At 49.1% G+C, this 27,966-nt stretch overlaps 1 long non-coding RNA gene across 1 annotated transcript in view; it reads left to right on the top strand.

The window, feature by feature from the left end:
• LOC146855610 (uncharacterized) overlaps positions 1–26,544 on the top strand; it is a 482,547-nt gene extending 456,003 nt beyond the window's left edge. Inside the window, exons 5-6 of the long non-coding RNA XR_014981354.1 lie at positions 20,365–20,481; positions 26,462–26,544. This is a non-coding gene — a long non-coding RNA (uncharacterized LOC146855610). The remainder of the gene's footprint in view (positions 1–20,364; positions 20,482–26,461) is intronic.
• The last annotated feature ends 1,422 nt before the right edge of the window (positions 26,545–27,966 follow it).

Here is a 27,966-nt window from a genome sequence, read left to right as displayed (position 1 = left end):
GACAGGTTACTTATCCAAAGTGCTCAAAGATTTGCAAAAAGATTAGGCCACAAGCCGGTATAAAAAATGGTCCAACTTTATAAAAGCAAGTACCTATAGGTGGGCACTTATGGAGCAGGAGTCTGGGGCTGTACAGCCTGCACAAAACGTCAAGTAAACGAAAATAGGCTTTTGTACAGGCTTCTGGACATTCCTATATCCTCCTCAAACCTTAATCCACATTTGGAATTGGGTATAGGGTTCATGGAACACTGACTCTCCATGGCACCCCTTCTATTATGGATAAAGCTTTGGAGCTCCCCGAATGCAGACTTCTCGCAGAAGGTTTTACTTGATTGTTTAAAATTAGATAACATGACTGCTATCCCATGGTTGGCTTATGTGTGAAACACCTTCTATAGCCTGCAGTATAGTCATCTCTTAGAGTCACCGCGAAGTATAACACATGATCTTAAAATGGAAGTCAAGGAGAGCTATGAAACTTACAAAGATGGAATTAGACTAGGAAAATCCCTTAATGCGCAAGTTACTTACCTTCGGTGAAGATATATCTGTAAGAAAAATTAGTTAGTGATAGATTCCTTACCGTAGAATTACCCCCAGGCGTCAGACTGGATCCGGAAAGTTTTCGTCAGCAGTACGCCTGCGCGTCGGAAGGTGGCGTCTGTCTGCTCCGCGCCCGCATCCGTCAGGATGACGTCGCGGCAGGTACTTAGACGCCGCCATTGCGCGCTGACGTCAATTCTTTCTTTTTCCGCGCCAGCAAGCGCAGATCCGGGAAGAACAAGTACCCCCAATCACTTTTTGACTGTGTTTTTGAGATTTTTTGTCTCCATTTTTCGAGTCTATCAACTCCTGGTGCCGAGTAGGGATGCCCTGTTTTAAGTCCTGTGGTGCCTGTCGCTGCATGATGTCGGTGACCGACCCCCACGACGTGTGTCTCTACTGCCTGGAGCACAACCATGACCTCAGGTCGTACTCTGACTGTCGGGACATGATGCCGAAGACTTTGCGGGAACGGTCCCGAAAGTTGCTGGAAGCCCGGCAGTCAGCTCCGCGCCCTTCAAGGTCCCGGTCGAGAAGGAAGTCGAGGGATCAGTCATGGAGCCACGATCACCATTCTTCCGGTTCCAAGTCCTCGCACTTGGGGACAGGTATGTCGAGGTACTGGAAGAAGAAGTCAAAGAAGTGTCATCGCTCTCCAACTTCCCCTCGTGCGACGCGGCTAAGGATGCGGCCCCCCGGCTCTGGCGGAGCCTGTGTAGTCGACCTCGGCCTACCCAGCGTTTCCGGGTCCGGGAGCGACTCCGGCCCAGGTGCAAGACTTTCTTGCATCCATGGCTGCCCTTTTTAGGCCATCGGCCCCCGTGGGCCCGACTGGGGGTCCTTGCCCTGTGCTGCTGGCGGCTTCGGCCTCGGTAACGCCGCCGACTTCGGTCCCGGCATTGCAGGACCCCCTTGGATCCAGGCCTGGATCCCGGTCGGCGCCGGTTGACCTTACGACTCCTCCGCTGGCGTCGACTCCCCCGGCACTGCCTGTGATGTCGTCCGGTCACTCGGACGATGTCGGCCCAGGTTTCAGCCCCGAACTGAACACGGCGCCGGTCTGGCTTCGTTCGACACCGATTCCGCCGCCGATGGGGGATTTCTATCTCTATCTTCAGCCTCCATCTTTTTGACCAGTTTCTCAGGCCATGGAGTAAGGGGAGGACTGGTTGGGGTCTGAGGACCCTCTCACACAGCAGTGTGAATTGGATCAGGACTGGGCAGAAGAGTTAGGGGATGCCAGTGGTCTTGACCAATCGCCTGACCTTGGCTTCCTGTCTCCTCCTGTGGCTTCGGAGGAGGGAGCGACCTATTGTGTGGTTTTGCGTAGGGCAGCAGAGGCCCTTGTGTCAGGAATTGCAAGTACGCTGGCGTTCGCCGCACCGGGGAAGTTATGCGAGTCGTTAGGGAGGTGGTGGGTATGAAAACTACAATACCCATCACCCCTAGCGAACGCGCGACGCACTTCCTGAGGCGGTACAAAAGCCTCGCACACGGAAGAATCAGGGCTTGTCAATCAAGTCCCTTCCTGCGTACCGCGGTGTAACGGACCGCGCTAGAACTATTCCAAAGTATGCCCTGCTGAAGGAGCCGTGGCCCGGCTCCCACCTACGAATCCCGACCAACCACCTTTTCACGCTCGTAGGAGCCTCGCCTGCCCTCGAGAAAGCGTGAGTCCTGTTTGGGTGTGCACAGCCTCTGGAATACCCGGCACCCTTCTGCCCCTGCCCTCTAAGCGCCTGGAGACCTGGCTAGTGTCTCTCCGCTTCGAGACTTTCGTTTACTGAACCTGTTCTCACCCTTGCTTGGAGCCGACTGAAAGGCTCGGAGAGCTCTTGGACGACGCTACTGAAACCGGCGTGGAGGCCATTCCTGCGCTTGGAGCTGACTGAAAGGCTCGGAGAGCGTTTGTTCCTCATCTCCGCGGCCTGCGGTGTCGTGAGTACTTTGAGCTGAGTGTGACTACCTGCGCTAACCTGGGAACTACTTGTGTGAGTGTTCAGGGGAGGTCACCCTGTTCTGTTACTTTTGTTTGTCCTTGCTGGGTGGGTAAGGGGTCCGGTGGCTCATCCTTGTTCCTTCTCTCTCTCACAGGAGTGGGGTTCCGGAGTGCAGGTCCCGTCCCAAGTCGCCACAGCCCTTCCCGAGTTATCCCCCTTCCCCGGGGGTGGTGTTGCCTCTGGAGGGGTTATAGCATCCTCTTGGGTAATACTGTTCTCGGGGAGAGAGGACTCTAGCGTTGTGGATCGCCCCTGCTGTATCCGGCTTATAAGGTTAGTGAGCCCGAGTGCCCGCTGACAGATTGACAAGCCCACGGATTACTACAGCCCGGGCGATGGATACTGCTACCGTCCTGGCCACTATGATGGACACCTTGAACGCGCTTAGGGTGGAGGTGAACGCCTTTAGAGTAGAGAATCAGGAGATGAAGAATGAGATGCGCACCATGAGAAGAGAGGTAGCCTGTCTGTCCCGTCACCCTCCCGCTGGAACCAAAGGGGGTTCTTATATTCGAGACTGGACCCTGCCGCCCCCAGTGACAACCCAGATGCACGTAGCGGAAGGGGGTACACCAGCTGCAGGCGGGGGGTCACCAAGCCCTGGGGGTTTCCCACATCGCTCTTTCTCTACGCCCCTCCCTTCCGGCTCTCCCCCGGTGCAGTTTATTCAACCCATGCAGCTGCCCCTGGCCCCTCCTGAAAGGTTCTTTGGGGACCCAAAGAAGTATGGCATTTTCATGGGTCAATGTAAGCTCCACTTCTTGTGCAAACCAACAGTCTTCCCAACGGACCAGGCAAAAACGGCTTTTGTAATGTCGTATTTAGGAGGCAATGCGGCTAGTTGGTCCTTCCCGTTGATCGAACGAGATGATCCGGTTCTGTACGATTTCTCCGCCTTTTGTGTGGAAATGAGACGGCTGTTCGACCGCAAGGCGCACCAGTTGTCATTAGATAAAGAACTCCTTACGTTGAAACAAGGTGCACAGGACTTGCTGACCTACATCACCTCCTTCAACAGACTCATGGTAGAAACGGACTGGCCCATGGAAAAAAGAACTTCCCTATTCTATCAAGGGTTAAGGAGCGAACTCAAGGATGTTCTGGCCCAAGTGGTACATATGCCGACCACTTGTGAGGACTTAATTGATTTAACCGTCCAATTGGATCACCGGCTTCTAGAGCGAAAAGGGGACAAGAACCGCAGCGACACCCGGTTCCTTCCCAGTCGGCCCCGAGCCGTTCCCGAGGAAAAGCCTTCTCCGGGGGATGGGACCGAGCCCATGCAAATTGGAGGCATTCGAGGCCCCTTGAGTTCTGCAGAAAAAGAAAAACGGAGAACGCAGAAACTCTGCTTGTATTGTGGCAAGCCGGGCCACTTTATCAAAGAGTGCAGGAGCCGACCCCCGAATACCACTACAAGAAGCCTTGGACCGAAGAATGTGTCTGTAGTGGATTACACGACTGAGGACCAGGGAAACTAAAGAGCCCAAATAAGACGGGGACCGCTTGTTTGAGGCCCAGACAAAATGAGGTCTTCCCTGCTGTAGCCAACACTATACAGCCCTCCGTCGCTCACATGAATGTGTGCGTCTTGTTGAACTTGCCTCATGACATCTCCGTGGTGGTCCATGCCCTGCTGGATTCCGGGGCAACCGGTAATTTTATGGACCAACGATATGCCAAGGAGTTAAGTCTCCCTTTGGATCAAAAGGATACACCTGAGAAGGTGAAGGCAGTGGATGGCTCGGCTCTAACCTCGGGTCCAGTGTGTTACCACACAAGGCCCATAGTAATGCAAATAGGGGTGAATCACTTCGAACGGATCTGTTTCGACCTGATCGATGCCCCCCATTTCAAACTTATACTAGGAATGCCTTGGCTGACTCTCCACGATCCCTTAGTAAGATGGGCAGCACGCACTGTGACTTTAAATTCATCTTTTTGCCAAGAACACTGTAACAAGGAACAAGTCAACGCTTCGTCCCTGAAGGATAGTCCAGCGGGGTTCCTTGCCAGCACTAGCAGCCCGCAACCGTCAAGTCCCGTCACCGAGTTACCCAGCGTATACAAGAGGTTTAGAACGGTCTTTGACACACAAGAAGCCAAAAGATTACCCCCACATAGGGACTATGATTGTGTCATAGAGCTAGAAGCTGGAGCCAGTATCCCCTGTAGCCGGATTTACGCCCTTACTGAAGCGGAAACCAGGTATCTCCGGACATACCTTGACGACATGCTTTCCACTGGTTTCATACGTCCGTCGACCTCGCCTGCCTCCTCTCCGATCTTTTTTATCCCAAAGAAGGAAGGCGGCTTAAGGGCCTGCATTGACTACAGGGCGATCAACAAAATCACCATAAAGAACAGGTATCCCCTGCCTTTGATCCCTGTTCTTTTAGACCAACTGAAGACGGCGAAGGTGTTTACCAAACTGGACCTCCGGGGAGCCTATCATCTGGTGCGGGTACGACGCGGCGATGAGTGGAAGACAGCCTTCCGGACCAAATTCGGCTTATTCGAATACACGGTCATGCCCTATGGCCTGCGTAACGCTCCCGCCGCGTTCCAATATTTCATGGACGAGGTACTGAGGGGCCTCCTAGACGTATCATGCATCGCGTACATCGATGATATCTTGGTGTACTCAGCCTCCCTGGAAGAACATGTGAAGCACGTGGCGGCGGTGCTGGAGCGCCTACACACTTATGAGCTGTACGCCAAACTAGAGAAGTGCTTATTCCATGTTTCGGAGGTAGAATTTTTGGGTTACATCATCGGTCCCGACGGATTGGTGATGGACAATAAGAAAACGCAGGCTATCACCCAGTGGGAATCACCTACCAACGTGAAATCCCTACAAAGCTTCTTGGGCTTCGCAAATTTCTATCGCCGTTTTATAAAGAACTTTTCCGGTATTATCCAACCATTAACACTTCTCCTGAGGAAAGGAGCCTCCTTCGACTGGACCTCTGCTGCGGAACGAGCCTTTCAGACCTTAAAGAACTGTTTCATGACAGCCCCTGTGCTGCGCCATCCGGACGCCACTCGTCCGTTTGTGGTAGAAACCGACGCCTCCCAATATGCATCGGGTGGCATACTGTCACAAAGACACCCGGACACGGGACAGTTACATCCCGTTGCATTCTTTTCCAAGAAATTGACTCCCTGTGAAGTCAACTACAGCATCATGGATAAAGAGCTTCTGGCCATAAAAAGAGGGTGTGAAGAGTGGCGACATCATTTACTCGGAGCCAGACACACCGTAGAGATCTATACGGATCATCGGAATCTCTTATTCCTCAAAACCGCCAGAGCCCTGACCCCGAGACAACTACGTTGGTCGTTGTTTTTCTCCGATTACGACTTTGTAATCAAATATCGTCCGGGGCCTCAAAATGGAAAGGCCGATGCGCTATCCCGGCCCCAACCACCTGTCCTTACGAGCCCTGTACCCGTGGAGGACCTCCCCTTGATTCTAGGATCTGCATCATTCCCTGATGAATTGACGGCAGCTGCCACTACCCCCGACTTCATAGAAGAAGTACGAAACCAAACCTCAGAGACTGAGGAAGGAGATTGGATAGCTAAAGACCCTCTACACCGGTCCTCCAGGCAGCGTCTGTTATTCCAGGATAAACGCTTGTATCTACCGACCTCTTCCCTACAACAACAAGCCTTGAGATGGATTGACGATTCCACCTTGGGTGGACACCTGGGAGTACTGAAAACCACTACAGCCATGAAGCGCCATTTCTGGTGGCCTACATTAAACCCGGATACAGCTGCCTACATCGCAGGATGTGCCATTTGCACGCAAGGGAAGTCACAGCACAACCGACCATGTGGACTGCTCCGCCCTATTCCCATCCCTCCAGCTCCGTGGCACACTCTGTCTATGGATTTTATAGTGGAAATGCCCTCTAGTAAAGGAATGACTACCATCCTGGTGGTCATAGACCACTTGACGAAAATGGGCCATTTTGTTGCCATGGAGAAACTCCCGTCCGCAGCGGGCCTAACCCAGCAGTTTCTACAGCATGTCGTAAGGAGTCATGGAATCCCAGCGGTCCTCATTACAGACAGAGGCACGCAGTTCACTTCGCGATTTTGGAAGGCTTTGTGTCAAGTCATGAAGGTGGATGCACGTCTCTCCACCAGCTACCACCCTCAAACAGATGGCAAGACGGAAAGACTGAACCAGACGTTAGAGCAATATCTCAGATGCTTTACATTGCTCTATGAAGAAGAATGGAGTACGCTCCTATGGATGGCTGAATTCGCCTACAATAATGCTGAACACTCATCTCTGGGATGCTCCCCCTTCTTCTGTTTAACTGGATTCCATCCCAACATGTTGCCCTTTGAGTGGCCTGCACAAACCAAACACCCTTCGATCCAAGAACACCACGCGCACCTGAAAAAGGTATTACAAGCAGCAAAGAAACAACTGGAAACTGCTCAAGACAGAGACAAACGCTACGCAGACAAAAGAAGAACACCTGAACCGGCCTACAAGATAGGAGACAAAGTGTGGTTAGACACAAGACATCTACGCTTAAAGGGGAACACGCGCCTGAAACCCAAATACGTGGGCCCATACCCCATTATCAAAGTGGTGAACTCTGTAGCTATGAAATTGTCTCTCCCGCCCACGTGGCACATTCACCCAGTGTTTCACATCTCTCTGCTGCGGCCCTGTCTCCCTCGCACTAGACTCCCCCCAAACCCTCAGCCACTTCTTGTAGATAGTGGGGACGAGTACGAAGTCAAAGGGATACTAGATTCTAGATATATCAGGGGCAGGCTACACTACTTAATTGATTGGAAGGGGTTTGGTCCCGAGGAAAGGTCCTGGGAACCTCTGGCCAATTTGCATTGCCCTGACCTGCTTCGCCGCTTCCACGCGGCGCATCCTACGAAACCCAAGGGTCCGTCGGGACGCCGGCCCTAGTAGGGGGGTTCTGTCAGGAATTGCAAGTACACTGGCGTTCGCCGCACCGGGGAAGTTATGCGAGTCGTTAGGGAGGTGGTGGGTATGAAAACTACAATACCCATCACCCCTAGCGAATGCGCGACGCACTTCCTGAGGCGGTACAAAAGCCTCGCACACGGAAGAATCAGGGCTTGTCAATCAAGTCCCTTCCTGCGTACCGCGGTGTAACGGACCGCGCTAGAACTATTCCAAAGTATGCCCTGCTGAAGGAGCCGTGGCCCGGCTCCCACCTACGAATCCCGACCAACCACCTTTTCACGCTCGTAGGAGCCTCGCCTGCCCTCGAGAAAGCGTGAGTCCTGTTTGGGTGTGCACAGCCTCTGGAATACCCGGCACCCTTCTGCCCCTGCCCTCTAAGCGCCTGGAGACCTGGCTAGTGTCTCTCCTCTTCGAGACTTTCGTTTACTGAACCTGTTCTCACCCTTGCTTGGAGCCGACTGAAAGGCTCGGAGAGCTCTTGGACGACGCTACTGAAACCGCCGTGGAGGCCATTCCTGCGCTTGGAGCTGACTGAAAGGCTCGGAGAGCGTTCGTTCCTCATCTCCGCGGCCTGCGGTGTCGTGAGTACTTTGAGCTGAGTGTGACTACCTGCGCTAACCTGGGAACTACTTGTGTGAGTGTTCAGGGGAGGTCACCCTGTTCTGTTACTTTTGTTTGTCCTTGCTGGGTGGGTAAGGGGTCCGGTGGCTCATCCTTGTTCCTTCTCTCTCTCACAGGAGTGGGGTTCCGGAGTGCAGGTCCCGTCCCAAGTCGCCACAGCCCTTCCCGAGTTATCCCCCTTCCCCGGGGGTGGTGTTTCCTCTGGAGGGGTTATAGCATCCTCTTGGGTAATACTGTTCTCGGGGAGAGAGGACTCTAGCGTCGTGGATCGCCCCTGCTGTATCCGGCTTATAAGGTTAGTGAGCCCGAGTGCCCGCTGACACCTTGACCTTGAACTCCCTAAGGTGGCCCTGAGGACTAAACTCCTCACTGAGGTGTTTCAGCCAGCAGTAATTCTCTTCGGAGCCTCTGGTGCCGTTCAATGAAGCACTGACTGACGGTCTTATAGGCACTTGGTCCAGGCCTACCACAGGGATAGGAATGTCACCCCCCGGCTCTGGGCGACCCTGCTTTTCTGTCCACCCACCTCACCCCCGACAGTCTGGTTATCCAGGCCTCTACTTCCCAGAGCGCATTCCCTACCAACCCTCCGGATAGGGAATCCAAGAAGCTGGAGCAGTTTGGTAAGAAACTGTTTTCATCTGCCAGCTTAGCGCTGCGGCCGGTGAACACCCCATGCCTCATGGGCCGTTATTCCCACTCTGTGTGGGATACGGTTGCGCGAGTGCTGCCTCAGTGTCCGGAGGAGGCCCGGACAGTGCCCTCCCAGGCTGTTGCTGAGGGGAGGGATGGATACTGCGGACTCGCTAGGCAGAGCGATTTCCACGACGGTGGCGCTCCGTCGCCACGCCTGGCTGCGGTCCACTGGCTTTTTGGGGGATGTCATTCTCTCCTCTATCTTTCTTGTGTCAGGTGTCTCCCTTCTTCACCTTTTCCTTACTACTGTGTCCATGCGCAGCTCCTCTCCTAGCCTTGTCAAGTGCCACACATCTTAAGTTACAATACCACATTTTAGAAAACTTTCCCCATTACTGCATGACTGGTCATTTGTCACACGTCAGCTGTGAGGTGAACGTAGGTTCTTAAATATTTTACACAGTCCAAGGGTCTAAGAAACTGTGCCTGTCCCATGGTTTCATGTAACAAATAGGAAGACAGATCACAGGTGTCACTCTGAACTAATTACATTAATCGGTAGTAGTGACTCTAACTGCCTCTCCTGGCACTGGATGGGAAATGTGCTTTTCAGTCTCTGCAGGATGGCTCACACACAGGGAAATCTGACAGTGTGATCCCTGTGCAGGCTGTTGTCATGCAGAGGTGAGTTCATATGTTTGCTTAATAGTAATCATGTATTTCTGCACCCTCCTGAGAGATATCCTTGACCCTAGTTGACCTCTCCTCACATCCCGTCCTCAGCCGCAGAATGTAACTATTAATTAACCCCACAGAGTATGTGTGGGCAACATTTGTGCCAAACCAGATATATCACCGTTTAGGAAATTATTAAAGAGTCATCTTTTTAATAAGTAGATAATTGCCTAATCTAGAATCAATTCTGATGTCTTAGCAGCCAATGAGCTTCGATGTAGATCAGGTTGTAATATTTTATCTCCAAAGACCTCAGACCATGAACTGGACATAAACCCACTATCCTTGCATCTCATTAGGAGACAAACAGGGGCAATGGCATCTGGGATGTTATAATATGTTACTGTGTTTTTATATAACACAACGCACTTGGTTAGTGCAATAGAGCTCTCTTGTGCACTGGTGCTGGTTTGTTGGAATTCAGCTTTCATGTGCCCGCCAGGCAGAGATAATTGTCTATGTGGATATGAAGAGACAGCAGTGAACCCAAACCCTACTGGGGCTACCTGAGAAGCCTGTGAGCTTCAGTACACTGAAAGCTCAACATCAGCAGAGCATTTAAAAAAATCCACTCTCAAGGTAATCCATGTCAGCTATGTATTCTAGGAGTCTCTATTTGCATTTGACGTTTCAAGGTTGTTTCTGTATATTTCACTGCAACACATGACTTGCATAGTGGGCACCATGAACTGAAGGGCCTATAGATTTCTCTTCAAATTAATGGGTGGGGGTGCATGACTGGGAATGATTAAAAAAAATCTGGCGTTAAGGCTGAAGCTAGTAAGGATTTCTCACACTGCCTGCTAGTGGGGCAGAGTATATGCTTATCCAGTCCTCGGCCTCGCTGCAGTGTGCACCGAGCAATGGTAAACCCTTAAAGTAATCGATGTCAGTGATGCAGTCCCTGTTTACATTTCACCTTTTACTTCATCTTGCATTCCCTAGGAGTATATGCATTATCAAGACATTATGTTTTTGTAGTTTTTTTCCGTATGCAACATGACTCTTGTATGTTACGTACTGGGACCTAAGTTGCCTCTAGGTGTATGGTTAAGTTTAGGTTATGGTTGGGTGTGCAAGACTGGCGACAATTCAGAGCCCTGGGGTGAAGGCTGAAGACGAGAGCTACTCAAAGAATCTATCTGTGGATCAGTAACATGTTCAGACTGCATGATCATCCAATCCTTGGCATCTCTTCAGATGGTATGGAGGGATGGTTACATATGTATCAAATATATACCACAGCTGTCAAAATATTGACCGAGTCAAAGGAAAAGAATGTATTTTTACAGGTGAGGATTAAGAGAGAATGGGTGGGTGTATTGTAAAAAGGGGACAACACAAGAAAGTACATGCAGGACAGACTGGAAAGACGGTGATGAGGAGCAAGGAGATGATGTGTGAGGTATGCATATGGAAGATTTCAGAAAGATGTAGGGAGAAAAAAAGCCTTAAGTGGCTACCTGTGGGGGAGTGCAGAGGAAAGTGGTCAGAAGGGTGAGAAGTGATTGAGACACTCTGAAGATGAATATCCTTCCACAGACCTCACAGTCGAATGTTTTCAGAATTGAGACATGCTCAATTCTAATCATTTGCAAACAAATTATTATTACTTATTCATCTGATACTGCTAACAAGCATTGGCAATGCCAAGAGGTCTTGCTTCTATTTGGTGAAAAGTTCATTGTTGTATGATATCTGGAAGCAATAACAAAAAAACTCAAGAGACATCCAAATACTGATCACTGCTTTGATTTGCTCCTGAGAAAGTTTTATTCGAAGTGTCATACATTTGACAGTAGAGTGTTACTCATTTGCACACTGAAACCTATGTGTAATGCCACACTTAAGCAATCTGAAAACTTCCCAACAGTACTCCCCGCCAACCACATAGATAAACCCTCAGTTCTCGCTCATTAAAATCAGTTAGGGTGCAGTACTGTGATGCAGTACTGTGATGTAATTCTTTTCACGCCGTGCACATCCTATTCACAGTGTATGCAACTGAATATCCCTCATTCTCGCAGAGAACAACAGGGGTGGATTCCTGCACAGTTAGGTCAGTTACTATAGGAATCCGAGCCGGCTGGTCGCTGCCTCTCATGGGCATTGTTTGTAGAGTTAAAAAAACACAGCCTCCTCCTACAGTTCCTGGTTGGTGTCTACTAACCACATCTTGGAGATGAGGATGGGATGATGTGTGTGTTGCTTCAGTTGCTGCTGTGCATCAGTGTGATGCCATGCCATGCTTAAAGTGGATGACTCGTTGGATGCCTGTCAACATGAAGATGTCTTGAAGAAAGTTAGCCAGTACATTGTACAGGGTTGGTCTAAAGCAGTGCTTTAAATGGGAAAAAACAAGTGCAGGTACTCATTAATATGAGCTAGAGGTGTGGCAAGTGGGAGTGGCTAGAGGCCGAGATAAGGGCAAGATATGATGATACATACTGACTTCTGTAGCAGTTGCAGCATATATCAAAACACATGAGAAATGCGTTTATGTAAACAAAACAGGTGAACTCATTACACAAAATGAAAGCCAAACAGGATGATATGTTAACAGATCCTTGTTTTGTAATATTTGCTGCTTCTTAATGCCATAATGATTTTTTTTGTTGTTTGGCACAATACTATACACTCTCAAGCGCACACACACACAGAAACAAGCAGACATGTACACACAAGCATTCCACATATTCCCTTTAAAATATTTCCTGAGAGTGTCCTGATTCTCGTCCTCTTTTTCTCACTTTTCTCATACACAAAAACAGGCATACAAAAGTTGGCAAGCACACAGACATAAGCAAACACTCACACAAAGTCTCAGGTGAGATTAAAGCCATTTTAAACTTCTTGCCTCCTATGGCTTTCTAAATTGCCACTGTCCATGTGCTGCCTCCATACCTGTGTTTGCCCAAATGCACACAATAGTGTGAATGCGATTAACAGCATAGGGCCTAAAGGGCCCTCCACTGTCAAACACAGTGTGATGGTGAACACAGGGACATCATTTAAACACCTGATGGAGAGAGGCGGGGAGCAGGCTAAAGCACTTTCAGCTGAAGTGAATGGTCGTTGTGCCCCTGATCGACGGAGCAGGGTCTGTCTAGACCCCGCAATGTTAATCACAGCATGACGCAAGGCAAGTCCTCTCAGACCCCTGCAGTCTTAGGGCATTCAAATGGATGCTGCTGGAATCTCCAGCAGGGACTCTGCAAAAGGCTACTGTGCTTACAAGCTTATGAGCAGCAGGGCATCTCCCCTGTGCTAGAAGAGATACCTAACCAGTGGCGGCTGGTGAAATTGTTGTTTGTGTTAAAGTACACAGAGCAGGCAGGGCATGAAGCAGGTGCATCACTAGCGCCAAGGTATGCCTGCCAGAGGACAGGCCAGGCTTGAGCAGGAGCTTGGACCTATTTGAAATTAAAAACAAGCGTGGCTGAAAAACAGTGCACAAACACTTTTAGTTATACACGTTTTCTTAACAACACTATGTGATTAGGAAAACAGTGATACCGTGTTTTTCAGTCATTAAATAGACACCACAACACAGCACAATTTAATAAAAAGAATAATAAGGGAGACTCGCACTTTTTCTTAACGTGTAGCTGTCATCACAACATGTAAATAGTAATTAACATGCTGTGATTGCTGCTGCAGTCGTAGATAGTTTTCTTTACTTAAAACGAGCAAATTGAAGGTATGTATGAAGCTAGTAGACGCAGAGTTTCCATGAACCAGGTAAAAAGAGCACTTGTGAGCCAGTCCAGCCAACAGACGACGAGCAGTACCTGCGACAGCAACAGAACATGTGCATTGCAGCACTCCCTGTCTTCAGAATCGTGAGAAGTTAAAAGTGAAATGGGACGCACTTGGCCCCTCAGGACTCAAAAAACCACATAAACAGTGCCTGCATTTTCAAGGTAGACACCAACTCTTAACATCGTTCCCCTGTGTCTGCCCCTCCCTTCTCCATTAGATGAATGAAGCTCTGCGGACCCAGCCTTGAGCCAGAGCAGTAAATGCCCTAAATGAAGCATATGCCTCACCAATAAAACCGGTCACGCCTACCACCGTGATGTCACTGCCCGGTGTGTGCCTTCAAGGCGAAAATCGTACTCGTTCAGCACATGCGCAAATACAGGCCCACTCTTCAACTACACAGAAAAAAATCCTTCATCCCAACACAGCTATTGTCTTTTGAAGTAGAGCTGCTCATTCGTTCCCATCCCCTCCCAGCAGCGGTGCGTCCATTGGGGCGCAGGGGCGTTGCCCCACTGCGCACGCGGTGCGTGCTTGCAGCAGCAATGAATATTTGAATTGGTAGCTAAGTGTAGCGGCCGCCGGCCGGGAGTCGGGACATGAAGGGGGTGGGGCCGGGGGGCGAGCACTAAGAAGGTTGAGTGACAGTTCAGTTGTTTCACCCATGCACTGACTGACTGACAGCGGCTCGCAATTTGCGCATGCTCGAGTTTGGCTCATGACCAGCAAGAGCATGCGCATTCGCCACACTGTCTGTCAGCCAGCTAGGCACTACTTGTACTGAGAGGGAGGGGGCCGAGAGGCCGAGGGTTGCCTCATGCAGCAGCCCCCGTCTCTCGGTATGGGCGAGCCCTATCCGTGCTCTTTAGCCAATCCAGGGCAGGCGCTGCTAATGCAGCGTCTCTGGATTGGCTGAGAGCCTGAGACAGTCTCAGACACCGTGCGGCAGCCTACGAAGAAACTGCATTGGGTGCCGCGCAACTATGGCCAACCACTGTGGCTTATGTCTGAACACAGTGAACAGTGATTGGCCATGAGGTGCGCAGCGCACTCTGCAGTCCGTCGCGTCATCACGCACGGTGCCACTGTCTGCCATACACACCTCGTGGCGGCGGTGACTACAGTGTACTGCTGTACGTGTACTGTACATACAGTGTGTCAGCTCTCCCGGACCCGTCGTGTCGACTCGTGTGGTGGTGACTGACGTGACTACTATCGTTGTCCACAGCAATTGTTGTTGTGTTGTCCCTGACTCCCGTGACTACGTCGGTCTACGGTTGTCCATTGGTGAGTAGTACAGGCCCTGAAACATCTCGCTGCCCTGTCGCAAAATGTCACCACATCATTCATCAGAGGAACAATCTAGTATGTATCTTTAATATTCATCTGTTTTTCTTTCATATTGTAAACTCAACTGCAAATAGTAAATAGATTTATATCGCGGTTACGACCCCTAGCGAGTCGCTAGGGGTCGTATTCGTAACCGCGATATAAATCTATTTACTATATTGCAGTTGAGTTTACAATATGAAAGAAAAGCGAGGCACTGGGAGACGTGGACTTGGACTGGCCTGTGGGAGTTCATCTCCAAATGGCCCTTGAAGGGAGCTCGTTTTTGGCGGGACCTAGAAAGGAGAACGCTGTAGTGAGGCAGCCAGGTAGATCACTTGATCCCTAGATTCACCCAGGGGGAAGCTGGGGAGAGACCTTGTATGACGGGAACGATGCTTAGGAAGAAGACATGGGAACGACAGAGCTAGGAGGGAGCTCACATTTGAAGGGAACTAGGAAAGAGTCCATTTTAAGAGAGAGGAGTATTTCACCTTAGAAGGGAGTTTGGGAGGTTCTTAGCTTGAAAAAGGGCACATTTGCGACGAGGCAATAGGCAGACCGGTGTCGTCGAGGGCGACAGTTAAACCCAGGTGTGTTCCTCTGAGGTGAGAGAGGGAACTCCTGGAAGGTAGGAGGGAGACAGCACAAAAAGGTTGCTAAGCAGGAGTTCTTCCTACGTGGGGTTTATAGATTGAACTACTTTCTGGAAGGAGCTCCGAGCAGCCTTATGTTAGGAGGCCACGGTAGGGGGTGCACGTTATCCCCTTAGCAGGGAGTTTGGAAGGAGCTGAAAACCTACTCTTATACCAAGAAGACTGAAACACACTTTCAAGAACACAGACGTTCACTGACACGTGCTCTCTCTCATTCACACGTATACACATACACGTTGCACACAATCATGCACACACTGATTTAAACAAAGTGCCCATAAACGCCCATGCTCACAATCACATAAACACCTTAAAGAGAAGCACAACGCGATGCATAGCAACATACATAGATACCCTCTATTGCACACCATCCATCCATACCATTATACACATCTGCAGCCAGGCGCCCTCGCGCACGAATACTCAACACACAGACAGCCACCGTCATTTCACAAACACGCGTACGGACACATGCATTATTCTTTGCTCAACATGCCCAGCCCCGCGCTCTGGTGACAGAGAGAGAAAGAATATGTGCGTGTGAGAGTTTCAAGGGCGATAGATGGATTGAAAGAACGAGAGAGATGTCAGTTCTCTCACACAGTTCTTCACGGGGCACATGGAGACCTTTATTTAGAACAGAACTGCTCCCTACGCCAGCCCCCTTCTTCTGGCCCGAGGTGAGGGTTCAGAGGTTAAAGAAGGGCGGTAAAATGTTTTCTCCGGGCTTCACGACAACAACACGCTGGAATGCGAGATCCAAGCCGCTTTAGCAGGACATACTGATGCCTCGGAGTGCATTGCCTCGGCAGGGCTGGGGAGGAGGCCCCTTCAGCCTGCACGCGCTAGGCTGCTGTCTGCCTTCACAGGAGCTCTCCTATAACACCACTGAAGAGCCTTTTTGGGGTGTAGGCCACCCCCTACTCTGGAACCCGCCATTAGTAGTTAAGCCAGTATGCGTGAAACTTTTAGGTTAAAAGTTTCACGCATAGTGGCTGGCTTCTAGAAGGAGGCAGTAAGATTGTATTTGCAATTGCAATTGCAAGTAGTAGAGGAGTCGGCCTAACGGCTAGGGTGGTGGTGGACCTCGAATCTGGAGAACTGGGTTCGAGTCTCACTCTCGGGCTCTCGGCATTCGGCAATGACGCTGAACCTCCCTGTGCCGAACAAAAATGAATGTGTCCTCATGTAACACAACTGGTGCTACGTAAAGCGCTCTGATACCCGATTCGGGTCAAGTTATATAAAACTCAATTTTAAACAAGCATTTACAATGCAATGGTCTCGGCAATATTATAGGTAGAGCTATTGGTATTGCTCAATATTTTTTTATCATTTTTGTTTCCCTAAATAAATGGCATTGTCATTTCTATTGGCATTAGCTTTTCTTTTGCATATGTGATACCTATTGCATTAGCAGAGAGAGAGTGAGGTAGTGAGATAGAGAGAGAGAGTGAGGTATTGAAATAGAGAGTGAGGTAGTGAGAGAGAGTGAGGTAGATAGAGAGTGAGGTAGTGAGATAGAGAGAGTGAGGTAGATAGAGAGTGAGTTAGTGAGATAGAGAGAGTGAGGTAGTGAAAGAGTGAGGTAGTGAGGGAGAGGGATGTTGTGAGGTAGTGATATATAAGCATAGAGTGATGTTGTGATGTAGTGAGATAGAGAGAGAGGTAGTGAAAGAGAGAGTGAAAGTGAGTTAGTGAGATAGAAAGAGTGGGGCAGTGAGATAGAGAGTGATTGAGGTAGTGAGTGAGAGAGAGTGAAGTTGTGAGCTTCTAATTCTGAACTCTGCATCTTATTAATTTTCGGTCAATGCATATACGCTGTTCTCTTAAACCTACTCTGCACATTTCTTTGAAACCTCGCTGGTTTAAGGTCGTTCTGTGTAACACAATACATTCATAACATAAATTAAGCAGTGTGTCCTGCTAAGGAGATCACGTCCGAAGGCCTCACTTGGAGCAGTTTGTTCTGCTCTGTAGTGTTTATCAGCAGCATTGCCTTGTGGTGTTTTTTTCGGATGCCCATCTGAAATACTAGCAGTTGGTAAAGCCGGTGACCATATAAAGCCTGTGCGTCGCAAGGCTGCAGAGAAATTAGCCAATTGTCTTTCTTTTTTGGTTTCATGCTGCCGTGGCTTGCGTGCTATTGTTTTTACTGCACTGACATTTTCAGAATTCTGCACATTTCTTTATCGATCTGAAAGGTGGGCCCTGCCACCCTTCAGAGTCGCTGGGGTGCTTAACTTGCTAAAATAGTGCAAAGGTCTAAAGTTGTTCTTAGGAGCCCGCCGCTGCCGAATGCCAGGGCTGCAGACTAGTACTATTCATGCCAGTTCTTGATTCTTTCTTCCCTAAACCCACACGTCCTATCTTTTTAGTTCACTCTTGCATGTTCTTTTCCCCCTGCTTTCTCCCCACGTAGCTGATTTATGTTATCATTATCTGCGTCCTTCTTTCAAACTCTCTTCCTACGCTCCTCAATTTTGCTTTAGCTTGGAGTCGGATACTGTAAAACAAACCCGCTCCCCAAAACTGCTCACCGCCTGTCCAACGTGAGCACCGGACAGACCGGGCACGTTTCGTCATTTCTGCCCCAGCGCGCGGCGTTGCAGTGTCCTATTGTCCTCACTATCAGCCCTTAATAGAAGACTCCGGCCTGCAGCTTTTTGATGCCGTGCGGAGAGCAATCCACTTCGAGCGGGACAAAGGCCGCAAAGATGGCAGATTAGATGGGTCTGGCTGTGTTTGAAGGGCTCGCAGGCTTCATTTGAATACAATGAGCTCCCAGGTCTCTTTAAGTGTTAATGAATGTATCGCCCTGGACTCTGGCCAGGCATGGGGGGCGAAGGGGGGGCATTCAGCCTGTGAAAATGACCGGGCTGTGTTTTTGTTTTTAAAACATTTAAAGAAACGGCATTGTTATTTACAATGTCAATAGCTTAATCACTCACTGTTCGCTCTGTTGCATATCTCTCAATATGTAGAGCACACGCAACAACAGTACCAACTCGCCTCACACGCAGAACAAATGTATTGCACCCAGAAGCAGTGACACTTCCCACGCACACGTGACAGTGGCAGCCGTTGCACCAGATTCTTCCAAAACACAGACAAGCTTCCCTCCCGCACAACAGACTAAAGTGGGCAACAGAAGCAACGCAAGCATCATTCATGGGGTAAGCGCAGCATGGTCACCCGCACACAGCACACGGACCAAGCAGATATTTTAAGTCCGTATATGTTAAGTTCCTGCGTTGCGTAGAGTTTTGTTAATTGTCAAGTTTTGTCATCTGCAGACTCAACACATTTTCAATCGAAACCCCAGTTGAAGCCAAGTTAATCCCGTCAGGCTCGATTCCTCTGCGGCTTGTCTTTGTTTTCTGCTACGGCCAGCAGTCACTTCCGAAACGAACTTCGCCGCCGCTTTCCTGCTGCGGCGTTGCAAGAGCAGTCTCCCGCCTGACGTTTTCCGTGGGAGTGGATTTGGGGCGGGGGAGAGAGCCGCTGTCTAACTCACTCCCAGGCTCACCTCTTCTCAGGTGTTCTTTCGAATGGGGTCCAAGTTTGCGCCTGCGCTGCCCGGGGCCACCAGCTCTACAAAAAAAAAGTGACTAACTGGCGGCAAATAGATACTATGGAAAGGAGTGGAGGAGGAGGAGGAACCCGAGGAGGACGCACGAGCGGATAGGGTAAATGAGAGAGTTGGTGATGAAGGAGGTGGGAGAGCAGAAACAAGCACGTACCCAATGAGAAGATCGCGACCTGGCTGGAGGACTGCAGGTAAGCCCCGACTTTGGAAGCTTTTTGCTGCGCAACTCTTACGCGTCAGTGTGTGGGGGCATTACGTCCAAGACATCCTTCCATCAGCAAACAAGCACACCACAGCCTTTCTCCGAGGCGAAGCAGAAATGCCTCGGAGAAACGCAGCGGCGTTTCAGATTCGGGGGCGTGTTTTTCTTTTCTCTCCTCTTGCCATTGGCTGGAGGAGAGAAAAACACGCCTAAAAAAGGGCGTGGCTAAAAAGTGGAAAGAACAGCAAGGAACACGCCCCCGAATCTGAAAAAGACGGAGCCTATTTGGAGGGACGGCTCTCTCCTCCAATGGCTGGCCTCCGTTTAGGAAGCCAGCCAATGGAGGAGAGGCAAAAAGAGAGGCGGGCTAAGGAGCCACTCTCAGAAACATTAAATCTCCGACTTCCGGTTCTGCCTTCGGCAGACCGGACGGTCCTCGACCTAAAAAGTAGTGGTCATGTCATGTGTAATCAGAGTGCACTGTGTTGTCGATAAACACTCACGCCACACAGCATGAGTCCTGTTTAGAAAAGATGGTGCTTGAAGCCTGCCTCCTGCCTAATGAAGTGAGTTCTTACAGGAAGCAATAAAAAAGCGGTGCAGGGAAATTATTAAACTTTTTTTTTAAATTGGAAAAACTATTACATAGAGTGGAAGCAACCATCATCTTCCAGATTAAAGAAGGCACCCAAAATAAGACGAAGCTGGGGCGATACACCCTGCCCCCGCCAGACTCCATAACACCCCTAAGCAAAGCCCACGACTGTTTGCTTTCATAATAACGACTTTTTTTTACTAAATAATGGCACACCCAAAAAAAATAGAAATTCCACGATGATATCTATTCATATTAGCATTAACGTATGCATTTATTCATTTATAACTCCAAGATTTTCAAGTACTTGCCAACAGGCTGGCTGTGATTACAGCAAATGTACCATAGATGTTTTTTAAGGATTTGTCAGTTTTTTAAGTTGTGTCTTTTAGATTTAGAGGGAGTTTGTCCTATCCGTTGGAACTCAGAAAGCTTCTGCAGTTTTCTCCATTAACATTCCTGTTGATTTCAAGAACTGTGTGGGTTGAAAAACATTTTTAAGGTATAATGTTTATGTTTTTGTAGCTGCTGTTTCAAATATAGATGCACGTCAACCACGTTAAAGCCACTTGGCTTTTCTTCCTTTAGTCTGTTCAGTTCTCTGCTCTAAATCCCACATCAACGTACTCTGTAACTCAAAGAAAGAAATTGTCAAGTACCAGGAAGAAGCTTAACACATCCATCACATATAATAATACATTGTTTCTATTTTTATTTTCAGCACCTTCTAAAGCTTGACAACCATTACCAAATTTTTGGTCATTTTTCCGGCGAAGAACAAGTCCTCCTTTGCTGCTCTTTCACCCCGGCTACGACCCAGCAAACACCAGAGTTAAAGGTAAGGAAACTGAATCCCGGACTTTAACATTAAAGTTATTGAGAAGTTTGCTGCTCTTAAAGAGAGACGTGCTGATTTCATTTACAAAAAGTAAACAATGTTGAATGCTGCTACTTTGCAACCAGTTTAGTTTGTTAAATAAAAAACATCTGTGAGTGAGGTACTCAGAAATGCATTGTATCTCGAAGTCTGTTATGAAGCTCTGTGGTTATACTGAATAAGCAGCTACCTATGTTATATGACATCTCTTTATTAATGTTATAACTGCACTTTCACAATTGCTTTATTAACCTTCCTGCTTTCTCAAATTTGCTTGAAAATGCACCATTTTTCTTCTCTTTTTTCAAAATTTTCCCTGGGGGAGAATCCCCCCGAACCCTCCTTATGGGGGTTCCGGCTCGCTACGCTCGCTCGCAACGGTGCAGTATACCAATCATCTTACGTCGACCACTTTCAAATCTCACCAGCCGCCCCTGCCGGTACTCTCCCTGGCTAAAGAGAAGTGACGGTACTGGCGGCCAGAAAATTCGGAAGTGCCGGTACTCAGTACCGGCCCATTTAAAGCACTGGTCTAAAGTCAGGTGTTTGCAGGGTGATTTGAAAACTTTTGCGGACGTTGCAAGTGAACAGTCGGTTGTCAATGTATTTGTGTTAAAAATCGATTTACACATACCTCCAGTTAAAATGTGCAATCTTATCACTTCCAAAGCACATCAGTGACATTTGGGTGCAATCATGATGTCCATGCGCATAAAACAACACTATTGGTGGCCTGCCATAGATGTGCATGTTAAACAGGTAATTGATAAATGTCCTGAATGTCTCCTGTCAAATAAGCATTTTAAACTGAGTAAAACACCTTTACATCCTACACCATTTCCTGGCGTAGCCTGGGAGAAGTTAGGCCTTGATTTTTCAGTACCACATATTGCTTGCAGTCCTTCCTCTTACTTCACTGCTGTCAATTAAGTCCCTCATTCCACTCACAACTCTTTTGGGGTTAAGGTGTTTTGGGGGATTAAAAGCATTAATAGCCTTTAACTGTGTTGGTAATTTACTTTATTGTAGTTGCTAGAGCAGATTATCATAGTATCTTTGTGTGTGCACTCACATGAGATTGATGATACATGCAGCAGGTTACGCCCGAGCTCGTCCTTTTGATACATTGCGGGTCTGCTAGGAGAGCTGTTTCACGCCGTTTACGGCCTGTTGGACGTGTCGCGTTCTGTGAGGCAGCACGCTGTGATTCAGAATCGCTCCCCAGACTAGCGATGTGTTCTAGGGAGTATCAGTGGGTGTTTCCATGGCCGGATCGCTGCCTGGGGCCCCCTCTCTACCAACCCTTCCAAGACGCTGAAAGTATTGCCTATAGGCTGCCTGGAAATCTTAGATCAGGGATTCTTTTCTTCATAAGAGCTCTTGCGAGGGGTCTACCCTTGATATTTTTACGGGGCTATTTGATTGACTTAGTGCACGCACCCTCTACACATATAGATTCTTTCAGGGATCATGATTATTCGCCTGATCTAGCCTGTGAAGAGGAATGGCCCCCACAGCACCACCTTCCTGTAGAGGTGGACATGCTGCTTTCGCAGGCAATTTCTAAGACATTGGCACCCCTGCAGGAAAATGTGGACAAACTGACGTCCCAGGTTTCTGGGGGTTTCGGAATCTTTGGGGACACTGGGGCAGGTTCTAGCAGGCTATCCATATCTAGCTCTCTAAAGGCTGATAAACGTAGCCCGGGACACCTGAAAGGTAGCGACCTCTTAATGCATGACTTCCGTAAGAGTGCGTGCACGTTAAAGAATGCACCCTACAGGGTGGAAGACTGGCCTGGGAATACTGGTAGCGCTGTCCCACCTAATTCTGATCCTGATGATGAGTTCTCCGATCTGGGGGGAGGGTGGTACGAATGAGGATGGATCCTCAGGCGAGGAGTACCCTGAAAGGCCTTGGTGTCCCGGTTCGACTGCCTCTGGCTCCTTTGAAGGGGACTCCACCTCGGCCGACATGTTTGAGCCAGAGGGCATATACTATCTGAGATCCTCAATGTGGCTCCTGGACCAGTAGGTGGCAGAGTATGTTGCCCAAAAAATACACCAACCCCTGGACAAGGAAGTCCGCACCCGCCTTCCGGGGGAGTGCCCTAGACCATCCTTAGAGGGGAAGGTGGCGGCCACCACTGACATTGATCCTAAGTTGTGCACATTCTTTGCTAAGTACATGAAGGACCCCAAGAAGGGCATTGATCACTCTTGGAGGGTGTGTCAGGATAAATTGCTTGACGTGGTGGGCCCACTAATGAAAATTATTGAGCTGGCCGAAAGCTCCAGACAGCCAGGGAAACCCTTGCCCACAGATATTGTGGCCGGTGGGCCCTATGGGAGATGTGCCTTTACGGCAATGCCAATTGTGCCCTGTCTGCAGAAAGAAGATGCTCCATTCTTCTGAAAATCAGGAACTCTTCTCATCTGAGGCTGGGGCCGTAGCAAAGGGCAATTTGTTTAGTGAGCCTTTCGTTAAGGAGCTGGGTAAATTTGTGGCCACCTTTTCAGCACTTGATAACGTGCAGACCTCCATCAAAAGGTTTTTGCCGGAGCCTGAATAGGCAGGGGTCGCTCCTCCAGCCACTCTTTCAAGTCAGGCCCCAACAGAGGTCAAGCCCGATGCAACAACTGTTGGAATGATGGCAGACAAGGCACCTTCTATCCTCTCCGGGGAACTGGAAAGGGCAGAACCAACCGTGCCAGAGGTGGGGCTAACACTCCTGGAGGATTTAACGGTAAGCAGTATCCTTTCTTTCCCTCACAAACTGGGGGGAGACTGAAATTGTTTTCACATAGGTGGGAAAAGATCATGATGAGCGCGTGGGCCCTGGAAACTGTAAGGGGCTTCCACACAGAGTTCTATGAGTTCATAGAGGTGCAGGAGCTACTCTTTAAGGGAACGATTCGGAGGTTGGTCCTGCACCCACAGGGTTAACTCAGCAAACTCATTATGGTAGAAAAGAAAGACAAAGGCTTCCTCCCGGTTATATATTGAAGGGGCTTCAACGAATGGTTGATGTATCGCCACTTCAAAATGGAGGGCATCCACCTCCTGAGAGACCTATTTCTACAGAAGGAATGGATGGTGCATTTGGATCTAAAGGACACCTATCTGACGGTCCCCATCTTTCCATCTCACCACTGGTTCCTGCAGTTTTCTTGGAGGGACCAGGTGTTTGAGTTTCAGTCTCTACTGTTTGGCCTACCCTCAGCACCGTGGTGCTTCATTAAGCTCCGCAAACCAGTGGTGGAGGTTCTCAGAACGAAGGGCATATCATCCATCTCAACGATATCCTCCTGATGGACTGATCGCGCACCCAGCTGGTGGCTCACCTGAACATGACCATTACACTCCTGCAGGAGTTGGGGTTTGTGACCAATGTTCAGAATTCATAGTTGACCCCGTCACAGAACATGGTATTCCTGGTATTTCTCATTGATTCCACTTCAGCCACTCTCAGCCTCCCGAAGAAGAAGATATTGAAGATCAAGAAGGAGTTGAACAAGGTCTTGTGAAGAAACTGAAGCTCCCTCAGACAACTGGCTAGAATTGTCGGCTTATTGTCTTCTTCAATCCAAGCCATCTTCCCGGGCCCGCTCACCTACCAAGCATTACAGAGATTGAAAGCACTGCATCTTCGGAAGTGTCTCCAGTACTAGGAACTGATTTCTCTGACAAACGAGGCCAGGATAGAACTGCAGTGGGGGACGGACCACATGGAAGCTTGGAATGGGAGGGTGAACTTCTGATCCATCCAGGACCTGGTTACAGAGTCAGATGCCAGCTGTCAGGGCTGGGGAGCCAGATGTGGAGCTGTCTCCATGGGGGGGGACGATGGACGGAGGAGGAACTGAGCTTGCACATGAACTGCCTGGAGCTCGGGATCCTTTGTGATCAGTTCATCAACGAGGGACAGAGTCTCCTGCTGTGTTCTACTGAGGATGGGCAACACGACTGAGGTACAGAACATCAATCGACTGGGAGGTACCAGATCAAGAGCGCTAGCGGGGATGGGCAAAATCTTCTGACACTACTACCTTCAATGTCAGATTTCGGCGACAGCAGAATACCTTCCAGGGTCCCTGAATTCAGTGGCAGACTGGAATTCCACGCATTTCACAAACTCCAGTGACTGGCAGTTTGATCCTGTGATTTTCTGGGCACTGACGGACCGGTGGGGTCCCTGTTCCGCAGACCTGTTTGCTTCCAGATTGAACGCACAGATCCCTTGGTACATCAGCTGGAGGCCAGACCCGGAATCCTCGGGGTGGACCCTTTCCTGCAGGATTGGACGACGGGTCAGGCTTATGCGTTCCCTCCATTTCTTCTAATTCCCAGAGTGGCGGCTCAAGGCCGACATCATAGGGCGTCTTTAATTCAGGTGACACCAGTCTGGAAATCCCAGGCTTGGTTCCTCTACCTTCTGGAACTTTCATTGATGGACCCACAGCGACTTCCACCATTTCCCGGGATCCTTGGGGACCCCAGTGGCCGTCTACATCTTATGGTATTACAAGGTCACCTGCAGCTCATGGTGTGGAGGATTTCAGGCAATGTTGGCAAGACGGCAGACTTTTGGATGAGGCAAAAAGACTCATCCAACGGGCAAGGGCACCGAGGACCACCAGGCAGTACAGATCAGCTTGGACAAAATGGGTTTGTTGTTGCATGGAGAGACACCTGGATCCCGTTGGGGCGCAATTTACAGATATCTTGAAATTTCTTGCAGAACTGGTAGGCTTGGGCCTAGCTTATTGCACTGTAAATTCATTCCACTCCGCAATTTTGGCAGGACACATGCCCATTAATAATAACTTGTTGGGGGAGCATCCATGGACGTGTAAATTACCAAAGGATATCCAAATGTCTCGAACCCCAAGGCCTAGATATTCGGGCTTGGGGGATGTAAAACTGGGCTGCATCTTGTAGCAGGTTGGCAGGATAACCAGTTTCCAGCTAGGAAAGAGATTTCCACAAACTGGCCATACTACTCTGCCTCATTTCAAGTAAAAGAGCAACTGATGTAAGAGCACTTGACATCATGGCGTGCGTCTTTACCCCGGAGGGAGTGACATTCACCATTTCTAGGAGGACCAAGACTAATAGCAGGTCGGTAACTTACCCTTCTTTTGAGGCAGCCTTTAAACTCTGTGTGGTACGATGCCTAAAGGTTTTACGAGGAGATGATAGCAGAGGTGAGACATCCGGGTGATAAACAACTGCAGTTTGCTCTCAGGAATTTGTTGATGGCCGTCTCTTCTCCCTCCATTGCCAGGTGGGTAAGATGGATTATGGCAGAGGCCAGAATAGACATTCATCGCTTTGGAGCTCTCTCGGCTACGGAGGCGATGGCCTCCAAAGGTGCTTAAGTGGGCTGTAGATTAGAGGACATTATGAATGCGGCAGATTGGTCCTCAAAATCCACCTTTAGAAGGTTTTACTTTAAAGCAATTTATGAATCTGCATCCTTGGTGGTAATTAAGCCTTATACATGCATAATCCTCATCTCCGGTCCGGACATAGAATGAGAAATTTCTTAACTACAGTGAAGGAAACTTTTAATTCTATTAAGGACGCAGAGGCGAGGATTATCTCACCCTGATCATATTGGGAATAATGTACCCTCCTTCTGGACTGGACTACAGGAGGTATACATATTTTTCTTTCCTAACTATTATAGGTGGGATCCTACCAACTATGATTAACAGGAAGTATCTGGTTTTGATGAGGTTTTCCTCTGTTTGTGTTCTTGCATGGATTTTACAAATTGATATGCCCTCAGATGGAATAGATTGCAGTTCCTGCTTGCTCTGATCATCAATTTCTTGGTTAGATAGTTGATTCCTCTTTCATGCATGAAAATTAGTCTGCTTGATATAAAAACTTGTTCCAGGGGGTAAATGTACTTAATGGGTTTGTTTAATCGTAGGCTATGATTCCAAAGTGGAGTGAAGCAGAGTGACTTAACTTCCTACAGAAAAGAAGAGGAGGGACTGCAGGCAACAGAGATATGTATGTATTGACATAATATACTGCTATTGGTTAATGGTTGTCAAACACTTTCCAAGTACTCATGGGAGTTCTAGTGTGACACTGTTTTTTTTACTTTGAGAAACGGCTGTTAATAGAAAGTGAAGAAGGTTATGCATGATCCTCGCCTCTGTAGTGAGCCATCCGGCCAGTACAACATAATGTAGCAACATGCATCCGAGGGGATGGGCGTGGACCCGAGGATATAAATAAACGTGGGAGGATCACTCATGGTCTGGACACAGATCCACGAGTACTGTGTTTGTCTGAGTGCTGTCTGCTGTATAAGATAGGCCTAAAGCAAGAACGGTATCCTGGGGGTTTTCGACCACCACATTAATGACAAGGTGGACTTGCGCAGCTGCAAGCTTCCTGTGTGCCACGCTGCCAAGATTTGGAGCTGGTCCGGCGACGCAGTGAGGGTGCGGCCTGGTAGCTAGGCATCTGGTGCTCCGTGTGTCGGAGGGAGGTGCTCGAGCTGAGGTGAACAGAGCAGAACTGCATCTCGCAGGAAGAGGTGCAGTTGTGTGAAGCGCCACAGCTGTGAGACCGGCTGAGAAGGGCTGTGTGCCACAAGAGGTGCAGTTGTGTGAAATGCCGCCGCTGTGTACCACCTGGTGAGGAGCGGTGTAGTCGAGTGCTGCTGTTTAGGGAACAGCTATACGGAAGACAAAGAACCAACGGCAGCGCCGAGAATAGTGGGCGGGATCAAGGCCCAGGAGTGCCCAGAGGTGACCTGGCAGAGGCTGGCTGCAGCGGAAAGAGCGAGAGTGAGGTCACGTGGATCAGTCTTGGTAGGCCTGTGCTGCTGAAGGCCTCAGGTGCGTGGCAGAGACCCAGGAGGAGGGCAGACAGGAGCTGGAGATGCCACATGAGAACGAAGGGTGCAAGGGAGAAAGACAGACTGCACCACGTGGCCACGACCAAAGAGAAGTGACTTCGGTGGGGAGGAAGAATACCCAGTAGATCTAGGCCCAAGAGGGTGAAGAGCCCAACCAAAAATATTTTTACAAAAGAAAAAATCCAGGTGGGACATGCAGACAGCAAAACATGCCAGGGGGGTGAAGGCAAGAGAAAAATAAAGGAAATTCATGGAGAAAGAACAGTAGTGAGAGGCTGTGGTGATGGAAGTTTTGAGCAATGTTGTAATGATGTTTTATTTTCTTATTTTATTGTATGTTTCTGTGGTATCTCGAGTGCTAAACTCCATGTGTGTGTTTCTCATGCGCGATGGGTTTCTTATGTGCCGCCGGTTTGTTATTATTTGAAGTAGTCACGAGTAACACATCTGGTCGCTCGGGATTCTATGTCAGGACCGGAGGCTTCTGATTATGCTTTCTCTATTTCTTTACTGAACTCAGCAGCCAATGAGAAATAAACTACAATAAGTAAAAACATCACAAC

The sequence above is a fragment of the Triturus cristatus genome, chromosome 4_1 (genome assembly GCF_964204655.1).
Source record: "Triturus cristatus chromosome 4_1, aTriCri1.1, whole genome shotgun sequence".
NCBI classification, from domain to species: Eukaryota; Metazoa; Chordata; class Amphibia; order Caudata; family Salamandridae; genus Triturus; species Triturus cristatus.
This window is presented reverse-complemented; position numbering and strand designations above follow the sequence as displayed.